We start from the raw sequence: 19,872 nt of genomic DNA, 5'->3' as shown, positions 1-19,872 counted from the left end.
AATTATATTTTAATCTGTTTTAGTCTGCTCAGGCTGCCAGAACAAAATGTTGAATGGCTTCAACAATAGAAACTTACTTTCTAACATATTTAGAGGATGAAAAATCCAAGATCAGCATTCTGTTTCCGGTGAGAGCTCTCTTCCTGGCTTGCAGACGTCCACCTTTTCAATATGTTCTCACATGATGGAGAGAGATTGATTTCTGGTGTCGCTTCCTCTTCTATAAGGACTCCAGTTCTATCAGAGCCACACCCTATACCTCATTTAACCTTAATCACCTACTTAAAGACTCTTTCTCCAATACAGTAACAAGGGGGGGGGTTGGGGTTTCATCATAAATTTGGGGCAGGGGAACATAATCCAATGCCTCAAACATTAGGAAATATAGCCATCTTACTAATATTCAAAATATACTTTTTTTTTTTTTTTAAAGATTTTATTTATTTGGCAGAGAGAGAGATAGCGAGAGCAGGAACACAAGCAGGGGGAGTGAGAGAGGGAGAAGCAGGCTTCCCGCGGAGCAGGGAGCCTGATGCGGGGCTCGATCCCAGGACCCTGGGATCATGACCTGAGCCGAAGGCAGACGCTTAACGACTGAGCCACCCAAAATATACTCTTGATAGTAATACTTTTAACAGCTATACATTTAGTTTCCAAAGCATTTTCACACAGTAAACTAAGCAGACATCCCGATTTCACAGATAAGGGCTCAGAGATACTAATTTGTCCAAGTATCCTCTAACTAGTAAATAGAGGAGCTAGGACTAGAACCCGGGTCTGCATCTTCATCCAAAGGTCTTTACACAGCTCTTACTCTTGTCATATGGACTTAAGGGACTGAAATTTTATTTCACCTAACATTTTTAACAACAGAAGCAGCTTGGGGGTCAGAAAGGAGAAGGGCAACGAGCAAAAGATAAAGTTCAAAGCAAAATGTAATGAACAAGGACATTAGCCTGGAGGTGAGCAAGCCTCAGTAGTCAGCAAGCACAAGGGGGAAATACACCACAAGACTAGAGAAATCCTACGGGCCCTTGAGGAATTTGGACTTCATCCTGAGGCTACAAGGGAGCCACAGAAGGATTTTCAGGAAGAAAAAGCACAAGCTAGTTTTTGGCTTTAGAAAGAACACTTCAGGTGCAGTTTTATAAAGTGGACTGGGAAAACACAGAGAAGACAAGAATGGAGAGAGGAATTCTGTTGTAATGTGGTACAGAGTACAGGCATCTATCTTTATGTTAAATATCCCATTTAGAATAACTTACCATGAGGAAAAAGAAATTTGGTGAAGTTAAGTAATTTGCCCAAAGTACCACTGCTAGGGAAACAGAACCACTATGTCTCTCCAAAGGCCATGGTCTTCCACTATACCACACTGACTCCCAGTCTATAATTCTAAGACAGAACAAAATACAATTCCAATGTGTCAGAGTGAAACTACTAAAGTTGTTCCTCTAAGATTAACCACCCCAAGTCATCATTAACTAATTTGTATACCAAATGAATTCTAATTAACTGGAAGGGAAGAGAATAGAGAAAGCTGACTTTCTCAGGGCAGCTGAGAATGTTTTTGATCTACAAAACAATTAATGCTCTGAATAGAGGCTCTATAAATGAGAGAAACAAAAATTAAACATTTAACACTTTTCTAAGTTATTCCTCACTAAAGTAACAAATTCACATCTTCAATTTATCCTCAAATAAATGTGACTCCATTAGGAAATTACTTAAGGACCATAATGCATCATTTTGTAAACTATTAGGTAAGGTGGTAGTTAATACTGTCACAATCAGTTACCACCCTTAATTAACTGACTTGAGAACAACAAAGTACTTCTGCTTTTAAAGAAAAAAAAAAAAAAAGGTTCTATAAATACCAACAAAAGTACCTTGTCCTACCATTGACTGCGTATTTCCTCACTTACACCAGCTTAAAACAGTCTCACAAATCAGTCTTGGACGTCTCCATCCTAGTGATTCATTAACCACATTTTTCAAACCAAAAATCAGGACCAGTATGACACTATCTGACAAATTATATTTACCCTAATCTCAGGAAACAAACTGAGGGTTGCTAGAGTGGTGGGAGGGATGGCGCAGCTGGGTGATAGACATTGGGGAGGGTATGTGCTATGGCGAGCGCTGTGAACTGTGCAAGACTGTTGAATCACAGATCTGTACCTCTGAAACAAATAATACATTATATGTTAAAAAAAAAGAAGAAGAAGAAGAAGATGACGATGACAGCAGGAGGGGAAGAATGAAGGGGGGGAAAGAGGAGGGGGAGATGAACCATGAGAGACAATGGACTCTGAAAAACAAACTGAGGGTTCTAGAGGGGAGGGGGGTGGGAGGATGGGTTAGCCTGGTGATGGGTATTAAAGAGGGCACATTCTGCATGGAGCACTGGGTGTTATATGCAAATAATGAATCATGGAACACTACATCAAAAACTAATGATGTAACGTATGGTGATTAACATAATAATAAAAAAATTCAAAAAAAAGGTAGGAGAATTATAAAAGTATAAGACTCAATTAATAAATCTTTACTGAAATCAACTGAATTTTTAAGTTACAGCCATGCCAAAAAGAGATGTAGAATCATTTGTGTAGCTAGTCCAAAAAATCTGAGATATGAACACACACATCAGTTATAAAATAGAAAGACACAAAAGAGGAAGAAATACTTTATTAATAAATTACCAGATACTGAATCCAAACCAAATAATTTAACCAGTTAGAAATCTAAATGCCAAGGGTGCCTGGGTGGTTCAGTCGGTTAAGCATCTGCCTTTGGTTCAGGTCATGATCCCAAGGTCCTGGGATAGAGCCCTGCATCGGGCTCCCTGTTCAGTGGGGAGCCTGCTTCTCCCTTCTCCCTTTGCCCCTGCTCATGTTCTTTCTTTCAAATAAATAATGTTTTTTAAAATTTTTTAAAAAAAGAAATCTAAATGCCAACTAAGGAGATAAAATAGCATTAAAAAGAAAGCTACCAGGGCGCCTGGGTGGCTCAGTCAGTTAAGGGTCTGACTTCAGCTCAGGTCATAATCTCAGGGTCCTGGGACAGAGTCCTATGTCAGGCTCCCTGCTCAGGAGGGAGTCTGCTTGTCTCTCTCCCTCTCCCCCTCTGCCTACCCCCCACCGCACTCATGCTCTGTCTCTCTCTCAAATAAATAAACAAAATCTTTTTTTAAAAAAATGAAAAAAGAAACTACCTAACAAAATATGTACATGATCTATATAAGGAAAACTATAAAACTCTTATGTAAGAAATCAAAGAACTAAATAAATGGAGAGATATTTCATGATCATGAAGAGGAAGACTCAATACTGTCAAGATGTCACTTATTCCCAACTTGATCTATTCAATGCAATCCCAATCAAAATCTTAGCAAGTTATTTTGTGAATACTGACAGATTCTAAAGTTTACATGGAAAGGTGGTATCAGCAAGATAGCCAAAAAAGGGGTGCCTGGGTGGCTCAGATGGTCGGGCGTCTGCCTTCAACTCAGATCATGATCTCCAGGTCCTGGGATCGAGTGCCACATCAGGCTCCCAGCTCGGTGGAGAGCCTGCTTCTCTCTCTCCCTCTGCCTCTCCCCGCTGCTTGTGCTCTCTCTGTCTCTCTCTCTCAAGTGAATGGATAAAATCTTTAAAAAAAAAAAAAAAAAAGGATAGCCAAAAAAGATATCCCCCATCATAACCACCTTCAGCCACAAAAATCTGGCATCCATCTACAGACAAAAGTGCCTTTGTAAGAGTTGTAAGATCCAGAGAAGAGACTGTGAAACCCAGTGCAGTCCAAGATTGAGGAGAGCTGTTCTAAGAGAGGCCAGCACCCAGGCAGCTGACTTGACTACGGTCTTGACTACAGACTCAGAATCAGCTCCAGAGGACTGACTCAGCTCCAGCCCCAATTACCTTTGGTTCAGACACTAGTACCATATGCCAAGGGATCTAGGAGGACTCTCACCCACCCATGCATCAGGTAACAGACATACAGACATTGGTCCTGGATGTGGATGCTGAGGTAGCCCATGAACCAGCTTCAGCTCCTCACAGCCCCAGTCCAGGAGCCCCTGGAGAACATTAATTTAAACAATCACCCACAGATGAGAAAACCTTTGGGAAGTCCAGGAGTCCAGTGGAAAAGTTCCTGCACATTATTGGGGAAAAAAAAGAAATCTGAGATAAGATGCTTTGGAAAGGATAAAAGGAATAGTGTGACTTTACCCACATTACCCCTCCTCCAAGAAAGCTCCAAAACAGCTCAGGGCCAAAAGAGCCCTTCTCTGCCAATGATTTCTCTTCTGAAGTAAACTGAGAGTGTGTGAGGGAGTGCCTGACTTCTCCGGATGTGTGACACACTGCCAAAGAAGCCCATTTCTTTCTTGCCCCACCCAAAATACTAAGTCATGAGCTGCATGACTAGGGGGCAGTGAGCAACTGGGAGACCAGGAGCCAGACTCAGAAGAGAAGGCCCAACCATGAGCTGCTGGAAACACCTTGCCTGTAGATCCTCCCCAAACTGGCCTACAGGCACTACTGGTGCCCCACATGCCTAACCCCCACACACCCCCACCTCATCACTGGCTCCCTGTCAACACACCCGACAGTGGTGAAAGTGAGCTTTTGCAAAAAATGCAAAAAGCACACACGGAAAGCCAGCCCAAATCTGCAAGCCTGGGAGGCATCATTAACTTGAGCATGTAAGCACCACCTATGGGAAAGCCAAAAGTAGGCCTTCAGCACCTAGCCTGGCACTTTGTAGAATCAAAAAAGAACACGGAAGCTTAAGAATACTGCCACAAAGAGAAGCAAGAAATTTGGAGCAGGCATAGCCATGGAAAATCTGTGAAGGCCTCAGAATCCCTAGCAGAGCTAAGAGAAGATAGTTCTCTCCTGAAGTCAACCAGTAAAGACTGGAGGAGGTGACCAATACTTGAAATGTGAAGACAGCAACACAAGAATTCAAGGAACATGAAAATTCAAGGAAAAATGACACCATCAAAGGCTCACAATAATTTTCCAGTAAACAACCCCAAAGACATGAAGTTCCACAATTTACTTGATGAAGAATTCAAAATAGCTCTTTCAGGAAGCTCAATGAGCTACAAGAAAACAGATGAATTTTAAAAAATCAGCAAAAACAATACACAAAATGAGATATTTAACAAAGAGACCAAAATCATAACAAAGAAACTCTAAAGTGAAAGAATACAATGAAAGAGAAAATGCAATAGAGACCATCAACAGCAGCATGGATCAATAAGAAGTAAGACTCTGTAAAGTAGAAGACAGGAATATTGAAATTATCCAGTCACTGGAGAAGAAAGAAAATGAAAACAAAGTGAAAAAAGCCTACATGACTTTGGGATAGCATAAAAAGAAACAATCTGTGAACTACTGGAGTACTACAGAGAAGAGATGGCCTAATTAGGAGGGCGAGAAAACTTAAAGAAGTAATAGCAGAGACTTCCCAAATCAGGATAGAGATTTGGACATTCAAGTTCATGAAGATTACAGGTCCCCAAACAAATCAACTCAAGAAGATCTTCTCTAATCACATTATAATGGAACTGTCAAAAACCAAAGACAGAGAATCTTAAAAGCACCAAGAGAAAGGAAATCTGTCACCTAGAAAGGAATCCCATAAGGCTATCAACAAAATTCTCATCAGACACCTTACCGGTCAGGACAGAGTGGGTTGATATATTCAAAGTGCTGAAAGAAAATACAGCCAACCAAGAATATTTTATCAAGCAAAAATTATCGTTCAGAAATGAAGGAGACATAAAGACTTTTCCAGACAAACAAAAGTTTAAGAAGGAGTTCAGTACCACTATACCTGTCTTACAAGAAATGCTGAAAGAATTTCTTCAAGCTAAAATAAAAAGATGCTAATAAGTAACATGAAATTAATAAAACATACTGGTAAAGGTAAGTATATTCTATCCAATAGCAGCAGAATTCACATTCCTTTCATGCATACATAAATCATTCTCCACAGATCCTATGTTAGCTCACAAAACAAGACTTAGCAAATTTAAGAAGACTAAAATCATACCAAGAATCTTTTCTGACCACAGTGGTATGATATTAGACATCAATAACAAGAGAACTGGAAAACCACACAAATACATAAAAATTAAACATACACCTGAACAACCAATGGTCCAAAGAAGAAATCAAATGGGAAATTAAAAAATATCTTGAAACAAATGAAAATGTAAACACAACTTACTGAAACAAGATGCAGCAAAAGCAGTTCTAAGAGATAAGTTTATAGCAATAAAGTCTACATTAAGAAAAAGACCTCAGATAAACCTAACTTTACACCTCAAGGAACTAGGAAAAGGAACTAAGACCTGGTTTTTCAAAGAGAAAAACTAAATTGACAATACTTTAGCAACACTTAAAAAGAAAGAAAGAAAGATGGGGTGCCTGGGTGGCTCAGTTGGTTAAGCGTCTGCCTTCAGCTCAGGTCATGATCCCAGAGTCCTGGGATCAAACCCTGCATCGGGCTCCCTGCTCCATGGGGAGTCTGCTTCTCCCTCTCCCTCTGCCTGCCGCTCCCCCTGCTTGTGTTCTCTCTCTCTGTCAAATAAATAAATAAAATCTTAAAAAAAAGAAAGAGGAAAAGAAAAACTCAAAATCAGAAATGAAAGAAAATCTTGTAACACAAACCAAAGAAACATAAAGAATCAAAAAAGGCTCCAATGGACAATTAATACACCAACAAATTGGATAAACTAGAAGAAATGAATAAATCTGTATAAACACACAACCTACCAAGACTGAATCAGAAGAAATAGAAAATCTGAACAGACTAATGACAAATAAAGATATGGAATCAGTAATCAAAAATCTCCCAACAGGGGCGCCTGGGTAGCTCAGTCAGTTGAGCAACGAACTCTTGGTTTTGGCTCACATCGTGGTCTCAGGGTAGTGGGACTGGCCCCACATTGGCCTCCATGCTCAGTGTGGAATCTGCTTGTCCCTCTCCCTCTGCCGCTCCCCCCACTCACGGGCATGCACTCTCTCTCAAATAAACAAAATAATATATTTTTTTTAATTTCCCAACAAACAAAACCCATTACCAGATGGTTTCCCTGGTGAATTCTACCGAATACTTAAAGAATTAACACCAATCTTTTTCAGACTCTTCTAAAAACTGAAGAGAACACTCCCAAACTCATTTTATAAGGCCAAAATTACCCTGACATCAAAGCTAGATAAGGACACTATAAGAAAACTACAGGCCCATATCCCTGATGATATACATGTAAAAATTCTCAACAAGTATTAGTAAATTGAATTCAACAGCACATTAAAAAGATCATAAACATGACCAGAAGGGATCTATCCCTGAAATGCAAGGATGTTTCAACATATGCAAATCAGTATGTGTTATATATGTTAAGAGAATGAAAAATTAAAATCGTATAATCATCTCAATAGATGCCGAAAAAGCGTTTGACCAAATTCAACATCCTTTCAAAATTAAAATCCTCAACAAATTGGTTATAGAAACAATGCTCATCAACATAATGAAAGTCATATATGACAAGCACACTGCTAACATCATATTCTAGGGTAAAAGATTAAAAACTTTTATCAGCAACAAGGTAAGGGTGCCCACTTTCATTACCTCTATTCTACTGGAAGTTCTGGCCAGAGCAATTACACAGTAAAAAGCATCCAAATCAGAAAGGAAGCAGTAACAGTCTGTTTGCAGATGCTATGACCTTCTCTATACAATATTCTAAAGACTCCATCAAAAAATACTAGAATAGGGGACGCCTGGGTGGCTCAGTCATTAAGCGTCTGCCTTCAGCTCAGGTCATGATCCCGGGGTCCTGGGATCGAGTCCCACATTGGGCTCCCTGCTCCGCGGGGAGCCTGCTTCTCCCTCTGCCTCTGCCTCTCTCTCTCTCTCTCATGAATAAATAAATAAAATCTTTAAAAAAAAAAAAAAAATACTAGAATAGGGCGCCTGGGTGGCTCAGTTGGTTAAGCGACTGCCTTCAGCTCAGGTCATGATCCTGGAGTCCCGGGATCGAGTCCCGCATCGGGCTCCCTGCTCAGCAGGGGGTCTGCTTCTTCCTCTGCCCTCTTCCCTCTCGTGCTGTCTCTCATTCTCTCTCTCAAAAAAAAAAAAGCTTCTTGCATTTAAAAAAAAAAAAATACTAGAATAAGAGAACTCAGTAAATTTGCAGGATACAAAATTGGCACACAGAAATCAACTGCATTTCAATACACTAACAATGAAATACATGAAAAAGAATTTAAAAATTCTTTAATTAAATTTAAAAAAGAATTTTTTAATTCTTTTTCATCAAGAGCTTACAAAGCAATATATCACAAACAATAAAATACAACTTTTTGTACTATAATTGTATTAATTTTATATAGTAACATCAAAAACAATAAAATACACAGAAAAAACTTAACCAAGGAGGTGAAAGATCTGTACTGTGAAAACTGTAAGACTTTGATGAAAGTAACTGAACACACAAATAAATGGAAAAATATCCCATGTTCATGGAGGGGAAGAATATTGTTAAATACCCATACTGCCCAAAGCCATCTATAAAGCCAATGCAATCCCCATCAAAATTTCAATGGCATTTTTCACTGAAAGAAAAAACAATCCTAAATTTTATACAGAACCACAATATATCCCAAATAGCCAAAGGAAGCCTAAGGAAAAAAGAACAAAGGTGGAGGCATCACACTTCCTGATTTTAAACGGTATCACAAAGCTGTATTAATCCAAAAAGTATGGCACTGGAATAAAAACAGACACACAGACCAGTGGAACAGAACTGAGAGCCCAGAAATAAACCCTCACATATATGGTCTGGTAACATTTGACAAGGGAGTCAAGAACACTCAGTGGAGGGGCGCCTGGGTGGCTCAGTTGGTTAAGCGACTGCCTTCGGCTCAGGTCATGATCTCAGGGTCCTGGGATCGAGCCCCGCATCGGGCTCCCTGCTCGGCGGGAAGCCTGCTTCTCCCTCTCCCACTCCCCCTGCTTGTGTTCCCTCTCTCACTGTCTCTCTCTGTCAAATAAATAAATAAAATCTTTAAAAAATAAAAAAAATTAAAAAGAACACTCAGTGGAGAAAGAATAATCTCTTCAATAAATGGTGTTTGGAAAACTGGATATTCACATGCAAAAGAATGAAATTAAACCCCTATCTTATACCATTCACAAAAATTAACTCAAAAAGTTTGCAACAACATGGATGGAATTAGAGCGTATTACACTAAGCGAAATAAGTCAATCAGAAAAAGACAAGTACATAATCTCACTGACATGTGGAATTTAAGAAAAACAGAGGATCATAGGGGAAGAGAGGAAAAAAATAAAACAAGATGAAAGCACAGAAGGATAAACCATAAGAGACTGTTAAGCATAGGAAACAAACTAAGAGTTGCTTGAGGGGTGGGGGATGGAGGGATGAGGTAACTGGGTGATGGACATTAAGGAGGGCATGTGATGTAATGAGCACTGGGTATTATATAACGCTGATGAATCACAGACCTGTACTTCTGAAACTAATAATACATTGTATGTTAATTAAAGAAATTACTCAAAAAGGCTTAAAGACTTAAACATAAGACCTGAAACCATAGAAAAAACATAGGGAAAACACAGGGAAAAAGCTCCCTGACATTAATCCTGACAATGACTTTTTTGAATAGGACACCAAAAGCACCAGCCACAAAAGCAAAAATAAATTAAGTGGAATTACATCAAACTAAAAAGCTACAGCAAAGCAAAAAAACATCATCAACAACAACAAAAAAAACCACACACAAAAAAATCAACAGAATGATAAGGCAACCTACGAATAGGAGAAAGTATTTGCAAACCACCTATCAGGAAATGAGTTAATATCGAAAGTTGTGTGTGTGTGTGTGTGTGTGTATGGAATTCCTACAACTCAACAGCAAGCAAGCATGCAAGCAAATAAACAAATAAGGCAGAAAACCTGAAGAGTTTTCCAAAGAAGACATACAAATGGCCAACAAGTACATGAAAAGATGCTCAACATCACTAATCACCAGAACAAGGCAAATCAGGGGTGCCTGGCTGGCTCAGTGAGTAGAGCATGAGGCTCCTGATCTCAGGGTCATGAGTTCAAGCCCCACACTGGGTGTAGAGATTATTTTAAATAAATTAAAATTTTTTTTAAAAAGAAGGCAGGAAAATACCTTAAAAAAGTGCAAATCAAAACCATAATCACTTCACACCTATTAGAATGGCTACCATCAAAAAGATAAGACATGGGATGCCTGGGTGGTTCAGTCAGTTAAATGTTGGACTCTTGATCTCAGCTCAGTTCTTGATCTCAGGGTTGTGAGTTCAAGCCCCACGCTGGGCTCCACACTGGGCATTGAGCCTACTTTAAAAGAATAAAAACAAACGGTAAGACATAACAAGTGCTGGTGAGGATGTGGAGGAAAGGGAAACCTTCTGGCATGTGGCCAATTGGTGTGTGTAAACTGGTGCAGTCACTATGGAAAATAGTATGAAGGTTCCTGAAAAATAAAAATAAAAATAGAACTACTATATGATCCAGAAATCCCATCTCTAGGTATATATCCAAATGAAATGAAATCAGAATCTTGGAGAGGTATCTGCACTCTCCACTTGGAGATATCTTAAAACTCCTAGAAGGTAACATAGAAGAATGTTCACATAACATTATTCATAACAGCCAAGATATGGAAACAAACTGAAGTGTCCCATCTACAGATGAATGGATAAAGATGTGGTATATACAAACACACACAAAGAACTATATTCAGCCATGAGAAAAAGGAAATCCTGCCATTTGCGACAACAAAGGATGGACCTTGAGGGCATGGGTATACCATAAAAAACTATACAGTACCAACTTATATGTGAATCAAAAAAAAGCCGAACTCATAGAAACAGTTTACAGTGGTTGCCAAGGGTGGGGGTGGGAGGAATGGGGAGATGTGGGTAAAGAGTACAAACTTCCAGTTATGAGATGAACAAGTTCTGGGGAAATCTAATGTACAGCATGGTAACAACAGTGTTAATAATACTGTATCATATATCTGAAAGGTTGCTGAGAGTGGATCTTAAAGGCTCTTACCACAAAACAAAGTGGTAATTATGTAAGATGATGGAGGTGTTAACTAACCCTATTATGGTAATCATTCTGTAATGTATAGGGGTACCAAATCAATAGGTTGTACACCTTAAATTTACACAAGGTTGCATATCGATTATATCTCAGTGTACCTGGAAAAAAGCTAATAAATAAGTAAAATTTATATGGGGAGACAAAAGAGCTAGAATAGCCAACACACAATTTTGAGAACAAAGTTGGAGAACTGACCCTACCCAACTTCAAGACTCACCATAAAGCTACAGTAATCAAGTCAGTGTGATACTGGCAAAAGAACAGAAATATAGATCAAAAGAACAGAATAGAGAGTCCAGAAATAGGCCCACATAAATATACGCAATTGATCTTTGACAAGGGAGCAAAAGCAATACAATGGAGCAAGAAAAATCTTTTCAACAAATGGTACTAGAACACATAGACATCCATGTGCAAAAAAAAAAAAAAAGAATCTAAACAAAGACCTTACATCCTTCACAACAATTAACTTAAAATTTACTACAGACCTACTTAAATGTAAAACCCAAAACTATAAAACTCCTAGAAGGTAACAAAAAAGAAAATCTAGGTGACCTTGGGTTTGGCAATGACTTTTTAGATATATTAAAGACATAATCCATCAAAGACTTAATAAATTGGACTTCATTAAAATTAAAAATTTCTAAAAAGAAATTTAATTAAAAATTTCTGCCCTGCAAAGACACCATCAAGCGAATGAAAAGACAAGACACAGAATGGGAGAAAATATTTGCAAAGCATACCTGATAAAGATTATTATCCAAAAAAATATAAAGAGCTCTTAAAACTCAACAATAAGAAAACAAACAATCCAATTAAAAATGGGCCAAAGAGGGCCGGCGTCCGCCGCACCCAAGAGTTGGGGATGTCCTACAAACCCATCGCCCCCGCCCCTAACAGCACCCCCGGCTCCAGCACCCCTGGGCCCAGCACCCCAGTACCAACAGCCGGAAGTGTCCCATCGCCATTCGGCTCGGTGCCAGGAGCCACTGCCCCTTTCAGACCCCTGTTTAACGACTTTGGACCGCCCTCCATGGGCTATGTGCAGGCAATGAAGCCACCCAGAGTCCAGGGCTCCCAGAGCACCTACACGGACCTGCTGTCGGTCATAGAGGAGATGGGCAAAGAGATCCAGCCTACCTATGCTGGCAGCAAGAGCGCCATGAAGAGCCTGAAGAGAGGCATCATCCATGCCCGGGCCCTAGTCAGAGAGTGCCTAGCAGAGACAGAGTGGAACGCCCGCACGTAACAGGACTCAACTCCGCCACCGAGTCTGGACTTTTCCTGGCCACTGCAGAGCACCTGTTTCTCCCTGGGCTTCACCCCGAGATGCACTTCCCAACCTGGGCTTCCTGTCCAGTGTCCCTTGGTGGGTGCCTCCAGGAACCAGGGGGGGCTCTCACTTCAGTCAACAGCACTGACTGGGACTCTTTCGAGAGTTAGTAGCGAGGTCGCTGTGAGTCCCACCCATGACCTGCCAACAGTGTTGATCCAACTGGAGCTTGCTCCTTTCTGTGACCCCCACACTCAGCACTTACCCAGGACTTTTCACCACTTTTCCCAGACTCCTCCCCTAGCAGGGCCTCCAAAGGCCTGTCACCTCTCTGCCTTGTCTCCTGGGCCATAGTGACTCTTTTTTCAGTGTCTTTTGCTAAATATGCCCTTTTTGTATAAAAGATAATTAGGAGTTGTTCTCTCAAAAAAAAAAAAAAAGGGCCAAAGACCTTACAGACACCTCATCAAACAAGATACACAGAAAATAAGCATATGAAAATATGCTCCACATCACATGTCATCAGGGAATGCAATTTAAAACAAGTCATCATAGGGGCGCCTGGGTGGCTCTGTCAGTTAAGCGTCTGCCTTTGGCTTAGGTCATGATCCCAGGGCCTTGGGACTGAGCCCCACATCAGGCTCCCTGCTCAGAGCCTGCTTCTCCCTCTCCCTCTGCCTCTCCCCCAGCTCATGCTCTCTCACACTCTCTCTCGCTCTCAAATAAAATCCTTAAAAAAATAATAAAAAATAAAATAAATAAAACAAGTTATCACATATACCTATTAAAATGGCCAAAATCCAGAACAATGACAACACCAAATGCTGATAAGGATATGGAGCAAGCAGAACTTTCATTCATCCATGATGAGAATGCAAAACGGTACAGCCACTTTGGGTTTCCAAACTATGTATAAATAAAAACTTGCATAAAAATGTTTATAGCAACTTTTACTCGTAATTGCCAAAACCTGGAAGCAACCAAGATGTCCTTCAGTAGGCTGAACAGATAAATTGTAGTACATCCAAACAATGGAATATTATTCAGAGCTTAAAACAAATGAACTATCAAGATAGGAAAGGACATGGAGAAACCGTAAATGAGTATTACTACGTGAAAAAAGCCAATCTGAAAAGGGCATATAATGTATGATTCCAATTACTATATGATATTCTTGAAAAAGCAGACTAATGGAGACAGTAAAAAGATCACTGACTGCCTGGGATTAGAAGGGAGGAATGAATAGGTGAAGCACAGAGGATTTTTAGGGCAGCGGAACTACTGTGTATGAAACTATAATGGTGTATAGCTGTCATTACACATGTCAAAACCCAGAGAAAGTACAATGACAAAAGTTAACCCTAAACTATGGAAACTAGTAAACTATAGACTCTGGGTGATAATGATGAGTCAATGTAGGTTCATCAACTATAACAAATAAACTACCCCAGTGGGGGATGTTGATACTGTGGGAGGTCATGCATGTGTAGGGATAGAGAGTATATGGGAAATCTCCATACCTTCCACTCGGTTTTGCTGTGAAATTAAAACTACTCTTAAAAGTCTACTTAAAAAAGGGGGCGCCTGCATGGCTCAGTTGTTAACCATCTGCCTTCGGTCAGGTCATGATCCCAGAGTTCTGGGACTGAGTCCTCAGATCGAGCCCTGCATTGGGCTCCCTGCTCAGCGGGGAGTCTGCTTCTCCCTCTACCCCTCCCCCGCTTGTGTTCCCTCTCTTGCACGCGCTCTGTCAAATAAATAAATAAAATCTTTTTTAAAAAATTTAAAAATTTTAAAAATTAAAAAGGGGTGCCTGGGTGGCTCAATTAAGCATCTGCCTTCGGCTCGGGTCATGATCCCAGCGTCCTGGGATCAAGCTCCGCATCACATCAAGCTCCCTGCCCAGAAGGGAGCTTCCTTCTCTGTCTCCCTCTGCAGCTCCCCATGCTTGTGTTCTCTCTCTCTCTCTCTCGCTCGCTCTCAAATAAGTAAAATCTTTAAAAAAACAAAATAGGGGCGCCTGGGTGGCTCAGTCGGTTAAGCGGCTGCCTTCGGCTCAGGTCATGATTCCAGGGTCCTGGGATCGAGCCCCATTGTTGGGCTCCCTGCTCAGCGGGGAGTCTGCTTCTCCCTCTGCCTCTGCCTCTCCCCCTGCTTGTGCTCTCTGTCAAATAAAGAAATAAAATCTTTAAAAAAATAAATAAATAAAAGTCTATTTAAGAAAAAGGAAGAAATCCATTAATCTCAATATGTTAGCTCAAACACAGTTTTGGTCCAACAACAGTATAGCACAGTCACTAAAGTTCAGGCTGTAGAACAGGGCTCTACAAACTATGATCCTCGGGCTAAACACTTGCTCCTGTTTTTGAAAACAAAGTTTTATTAGAACACAGTCACACCTATTAATTTACATAACATCTGTGGCTTTCGTACTCCAAAGGGAGAGTTGAGTAGTTATGACAGATCATATGGCCTACAAAGCCTAAAATAATTACTATCCCCAGCCCTTTGCTGAAAACATCCTGCTCTAGAACAAGTGATTCTCAACCCTGAGAGGATATCAACACCTCCTGGTGAGCTTTTTAAAAAAAATCCAGAGGCCTGGACTTGATCTAATCCTCATTTCCCCATAAAAAAAAGATTATAATTTCATTGGTCTGGGGTTAAGGCCATTAGCTATTACTACATCAGTATAAAAAATGTGTACAAAACAGCAAAATATACAAGATAAAAGTCAGGGTAACCATTAACATAAAGATAGAGCCAGGACATTACTACACAGACCACAGAGACCACACAGTCCTAGTCAATAAATTGGAGCCATAAGTTTGGCTCTGATCTCTATGAAACCACAAGATAAAGAGACAAGATCATTATATGATTTATAGTATTCATGAAGTCAAAACATCTTGGTGGAAGCAAATTTTCTAGGACTTCTGTCTGATTGTAAAAGGAATGTTTTATTGCAATTCTTCTCAGTGATATAAATATATTATTTACTTTTTCTCTCACCTTAAACCATCTCACCTCTTCACTCAAAACCAAAGTAAAACAAAAACCCAGACAGTAGAAGGATTTTCATATAGATAGTACCATGCTGCGTTTCTTCCTTTCTTCGTGTGTGTGTGTGTGTGTGTGTGTGTGTGTTTTGGGTGGGCAGAAGTGAGGAATAAGGATGAGTGGAAGAAATGCACAAGTGAATTGGAAGTAAGTGGCTTTACGTTCCACAAGATACTAATAAACACTAATAATAAATCCACTAATGCAAGCAGTCCTGAGTCATGACACTTAGTTCATACAAAAACGATTTATTTAGACCTATAAATCAATTCTCTTGCATTTACCCACTTATTCATTGGTATCTGTTGATTATGCCAAATGTGTCTAGACAAAGCAACAGAATACCTGTCAGGACACAGCAAAAGCACAATTTCACCTTATCAGTGTTAAATTTAAAACATGGTTTCTTAGGGCGCCTGGGTGGCTCAGTCGTTAAGCGTCGGCCTTCGGCTAAGGTCATGATCCCAGGGCCCTGGGATCGAGCCCTATACCGGGCTCCCCACCCCCCTCTGCCTCATGCTCCCCCTACTTGTGGTCACTCTGTCAAATAAATTAAAAAATCTTAAAAAAAAAAGTGTTTAAAAAAAATGGTTTCTCTGTTTTCAAATGTGAGAAACACTGAACTGTTTATCTACAGTTTAATGGCAGCAGTCTGCCTGGTTTTGGGGTTTTTTTTCATGTGTTTGTGTGTGTGTCTACCCATTTTTTGACTGAGCTCTCATCTCCTCCACTACTCTCCCTTACATCTGACACTTTCAAAAGCAAACTACTTGTAGCTCTCTCAAATATGAACTGGTACACATGCTGTTCCTACTACCTACCTCCCTTGCCTCCCAACCTCCCTTGCCCCTTAACTCCTTAAATTCATGACTCAGCTAAACTCCGTCTTTATGAGAAATCTTCCCTGAAATCCCTAAACACTGAACTGTTCCTCAGAAGTCTCTCTAAAAGTTTCTTTTTAAAAAGAACAATTCTCGGGCACCTGGGTGGCTCAGTTGGTTAAGCGACTGCCTTCGGCTCAGGTCATGATCCTAGAGTCCCTGGATCGAGTCCCACATCGGGCTCCCTGCTCGGCAGGGAGTCTGCTTCTCCCTCTGACCCTCCCTGCTCTCATGTGCTCTCTCTCTCAAATAAATAAATAAAATCTTTAAAAAAAAAAAAAAAAAGAACAATTCTCGGGGCGCCTGGGTGGCTCAGTCGTTAAGCGGCTGCCTTCAGCTCGGGTCATGATCCCAGGGTCCTGGGATCGAGCCCCGCATCAGGCTCCCTGCTCAGCGGAGAGCCTGCTTCTCCCTCTCCCTCTGTCTGCTGCTCTGCCTACTTGTGCTCTCTCTCTCTGTGTTAAACAAATAAAAATCTTTAAAAAAAAATTTTTTTTTCAAAAAATAAAAAGAATTCTCAATCCACATATAAGTCACACATGTTTTAGAAGTACTTATAAAAAGATTCTATGTGCCTAAAAATGTCAACATCTATAATACAAAACATTATGACAGAATATCAAAATTAACATTAGAAGGAAAAACTTGCACCTCAACCTCATGTCCTCATACTATATAGCCAGAGACCTTGGAGTCCCTTTCCTCTCTTTCCTCCCTCTCCCAGATTCTGCCCACACAGCCAGCTAACAGTCAAGCCTTATTCCTATTTTCTAACCCACTGCTCTGCCAATCAATTCAACTGTGGAGGAGTAAAACCTGGGAAGTGTCAGAACCAATTGTGTACTAACGGTTGAAAAGACAGGGTCTATAGATTCACTTCTGTGACTGCAAATTACCTTCTGTAGGCATATTAGCTTTATGCTGGAGAATGGCTATAGGTAAAATAAGTCATCTGAGTTCTCCCTTGCCCTATCTACCCATATCCCCTTCACCAAGGTTTCCTGATACTTGCATTTATTCCTTCCTTTTCAATCATAACTGTAGCTATCTAAATTCAAGAAATATTCTTTGCATCTGGACAAATACAAGTCCCCTAAGTAGTCACTGGGCATCCAGTCTGTCTCTTCACTAATCCATCCTGTACCAATGCCAGATCAATCTTCCCAAACCACTTCAACCTTTGAGTAAAAAGTGGAAGGATACAAAACAAACTTGACAACAGTTTGGGGAAGGCAATGAGTAGGAACGTGGAGAGCAGAAGAAGAAAGGGGAATTTTAGGTTTTGCCTTTAATGCAAAAGTATTATTTGAATCTTTTAGAGGAATATATTAAATATCTAGATGCTCTTAAAAAAAAAAAAAATACTGCTTGATACTTTTTATTTCCACAAGCAAAATTCTGACTGCCAAAACTAAAATTGAAAACCTTTCAAAAATAACAATTATTTTCTTCCATACAGAATATTTCCTCATTTAAATATCAGTACTATAGATCATTTTTCTCCTCCCTAAATTTAAGGCTTTATAATCTATTAGTCAATCATTTTTACATAACGATATCACATATAATAGACATCACAACATGACATCACAGTACTTTGGAATAGTCCTTCATAGAGTAGACAGTAAATACTTGTTGAATACCAAATTAACTATTTGTTGAACTACTTCTAACATCACTATAGCCTCAAACACTCGTTTTTCTAAAAAAGAAAAGGAGCCACAGCCCATCATATTGATTACAGGCACTAGAGATTTTAGATAATTTACCACCACTTGCTACCATCAATTCTAAACTAGCCTCCCCGCAATCTCTTCTTGAGCTCCTTCCAATCCATACACAAGCCTCCTTCCAATCTGTTCTCTACTCTTAACATGAGTAATCTTTTTTAAAAGTAAAAATGATAATGTCATCCCACTGCTTAAAACTTTCAGTGTCTTCTCATCAGCCTCATAAAAAAGACCAACATCCTTAACATAGCCTATAAAGCTTTATTTGATCTCATCCTTACCTAACTCCTCAAAGGTCACTCTCCCCTCTTTGCTCACTATACTCTAGAGTACACAGGTCTTTATCTTGTTCAAAATCACTCTGCTCTCACTCACCTTTGGGCCTCTAGATATAATGTTTCTGTTCCCTCTGGTAAGCACATTGTTTTTCCTTCCCTCAAAACTTCTTGGTTAACATATATTCACTCTTCAGATCTCAACTCCAACATTACTTCTTTGACACACTAGGCTAGGTGGGGGCACCTTACATACATTCTCGGGTCAACATGTACTTCCCTAGATAAAGTTTATTAAATAAATGTGATTTATTTGATTGGGGGGGAAGCAAAGATTATCTTAAAGAAGAGATTATATCTGATTCACATAACACACTCTAGAATGTAATAAGCAGTAAAAAGTTGTTGAATAACAAAACAGGTGACAAATGAATATATTCTGTCATACTGTGAACTACGTTACATACAATTACACGTATTTCATTTTACTGAACATTTCTCTTAGAACTTGGGATCCTGGGAGCGCCTGGGTAGCTCAGTCATTAAGCGTCTGCCTTCAACTCAGGTCATGGTTCCAGGGTCCTGGGATCAAGCCCCGCATCGGGCTCCATGCTCGGCGGGAAGCCTGCTTTTCCCTCTCTCACTCCCCCTGCTTGTGTTCCCTCTCTCGCTGTGTCTCTCTCTGTCAAATAAATAAATAAAATCTTTAAAAAAAAAAAAAAAAGTTCTTGAAGAAAGAGAGAAAAATACTAACTTCACTAAATCTTTGCCCTTAGGATGACTTATAATATTCTATGTGACAAAATGGGGAGTAAACATAAAATATTTCACATTCTAAGTATGATGGTTGCCGCCTGTAGGAGAAAAAGCACTTGTGCAATTTATCTGCAAGCTGAAAAAGCCACTTTTCCACAGAACTTCAAAAAATGACTTCAAAAACGAGTTCATTATTACTTCAAAAAACAACTAACAAACTACGGTTATTAAGATGAGCCTATCACTTCAAGGAAAATAATTGGTAATATTTGTTGCCAATGCAAAATTCAAGCTTTCAAGCAAAAGTTAGAATTTTTGAAAACCTGTATCCATCAACATGATCTTGAAAGCTCTTCCCTACTTTTCCAAATGACCTATACAACAATTTCTACTGTAACAGAGTACAAAATGTTTACTGATATGATTTCAGAGCCACACTGCAACCAACCTTTAGGAAACTCTTATATGCCAAGTTCTGATGAAATACCAACAAAAATTATCCACAGGGGCGCCTGGGTGGCTCAGTCGTTGAGCATCTGCCTTTGGCTCAGGTCATGATCCCAGCGTCCTCGGATGGAGCACCGCATCCGGCTCCCTGCTCCGCGGGAAGCCTGCTTCTCCCTCTCCCCTCCCCCTGCTTGTGTTCCCTCTCTCGCTGTGTCTCTCTCTGTCAAATAAATAAATAAAATCTTTAAAAAAAAAAAAAAAA

General features: G+C 39.9%; 1 protein-coding gene and 1 pseudogene across 10 annotated transcripts in view; one reads left to right on the top strand and one right to left on the bottom strand.

The window, feature by feature from the left end:
- The window catches only part of ABI1 (abl interactor 1), a 116,080-nt gene that overhangs the window by 75,373 nt on the left and 20,835 nt on the right, over positions 1–19,872 (bottom strand). The window lies entirely within an intron of this gene.
- On the top strand, positions 12,029–12,937 carry LOC102727452 (cyclin-dependent kinase 2-associated protein 2 pseudogene; annotated as a pseudogene).

The sequence above is a fragment of the Leptonychotes weddellii genome, chromosome 5 (assembly GCF_054177405.1).
Source record: "Leptonychotes weddellii isolate Sample4059 chromosome 5, ASM5417740v2, whole genome shotgun sequence".
NCBI lineage: Eukaryota > Metazoa > Chordata > Mammalia > Carnivora > Phocidae > Leptonychotes > Leptonychotes weddellii.
This window is presented reverse-complemented; position numbering and strand designations above follow the sequence as displayed.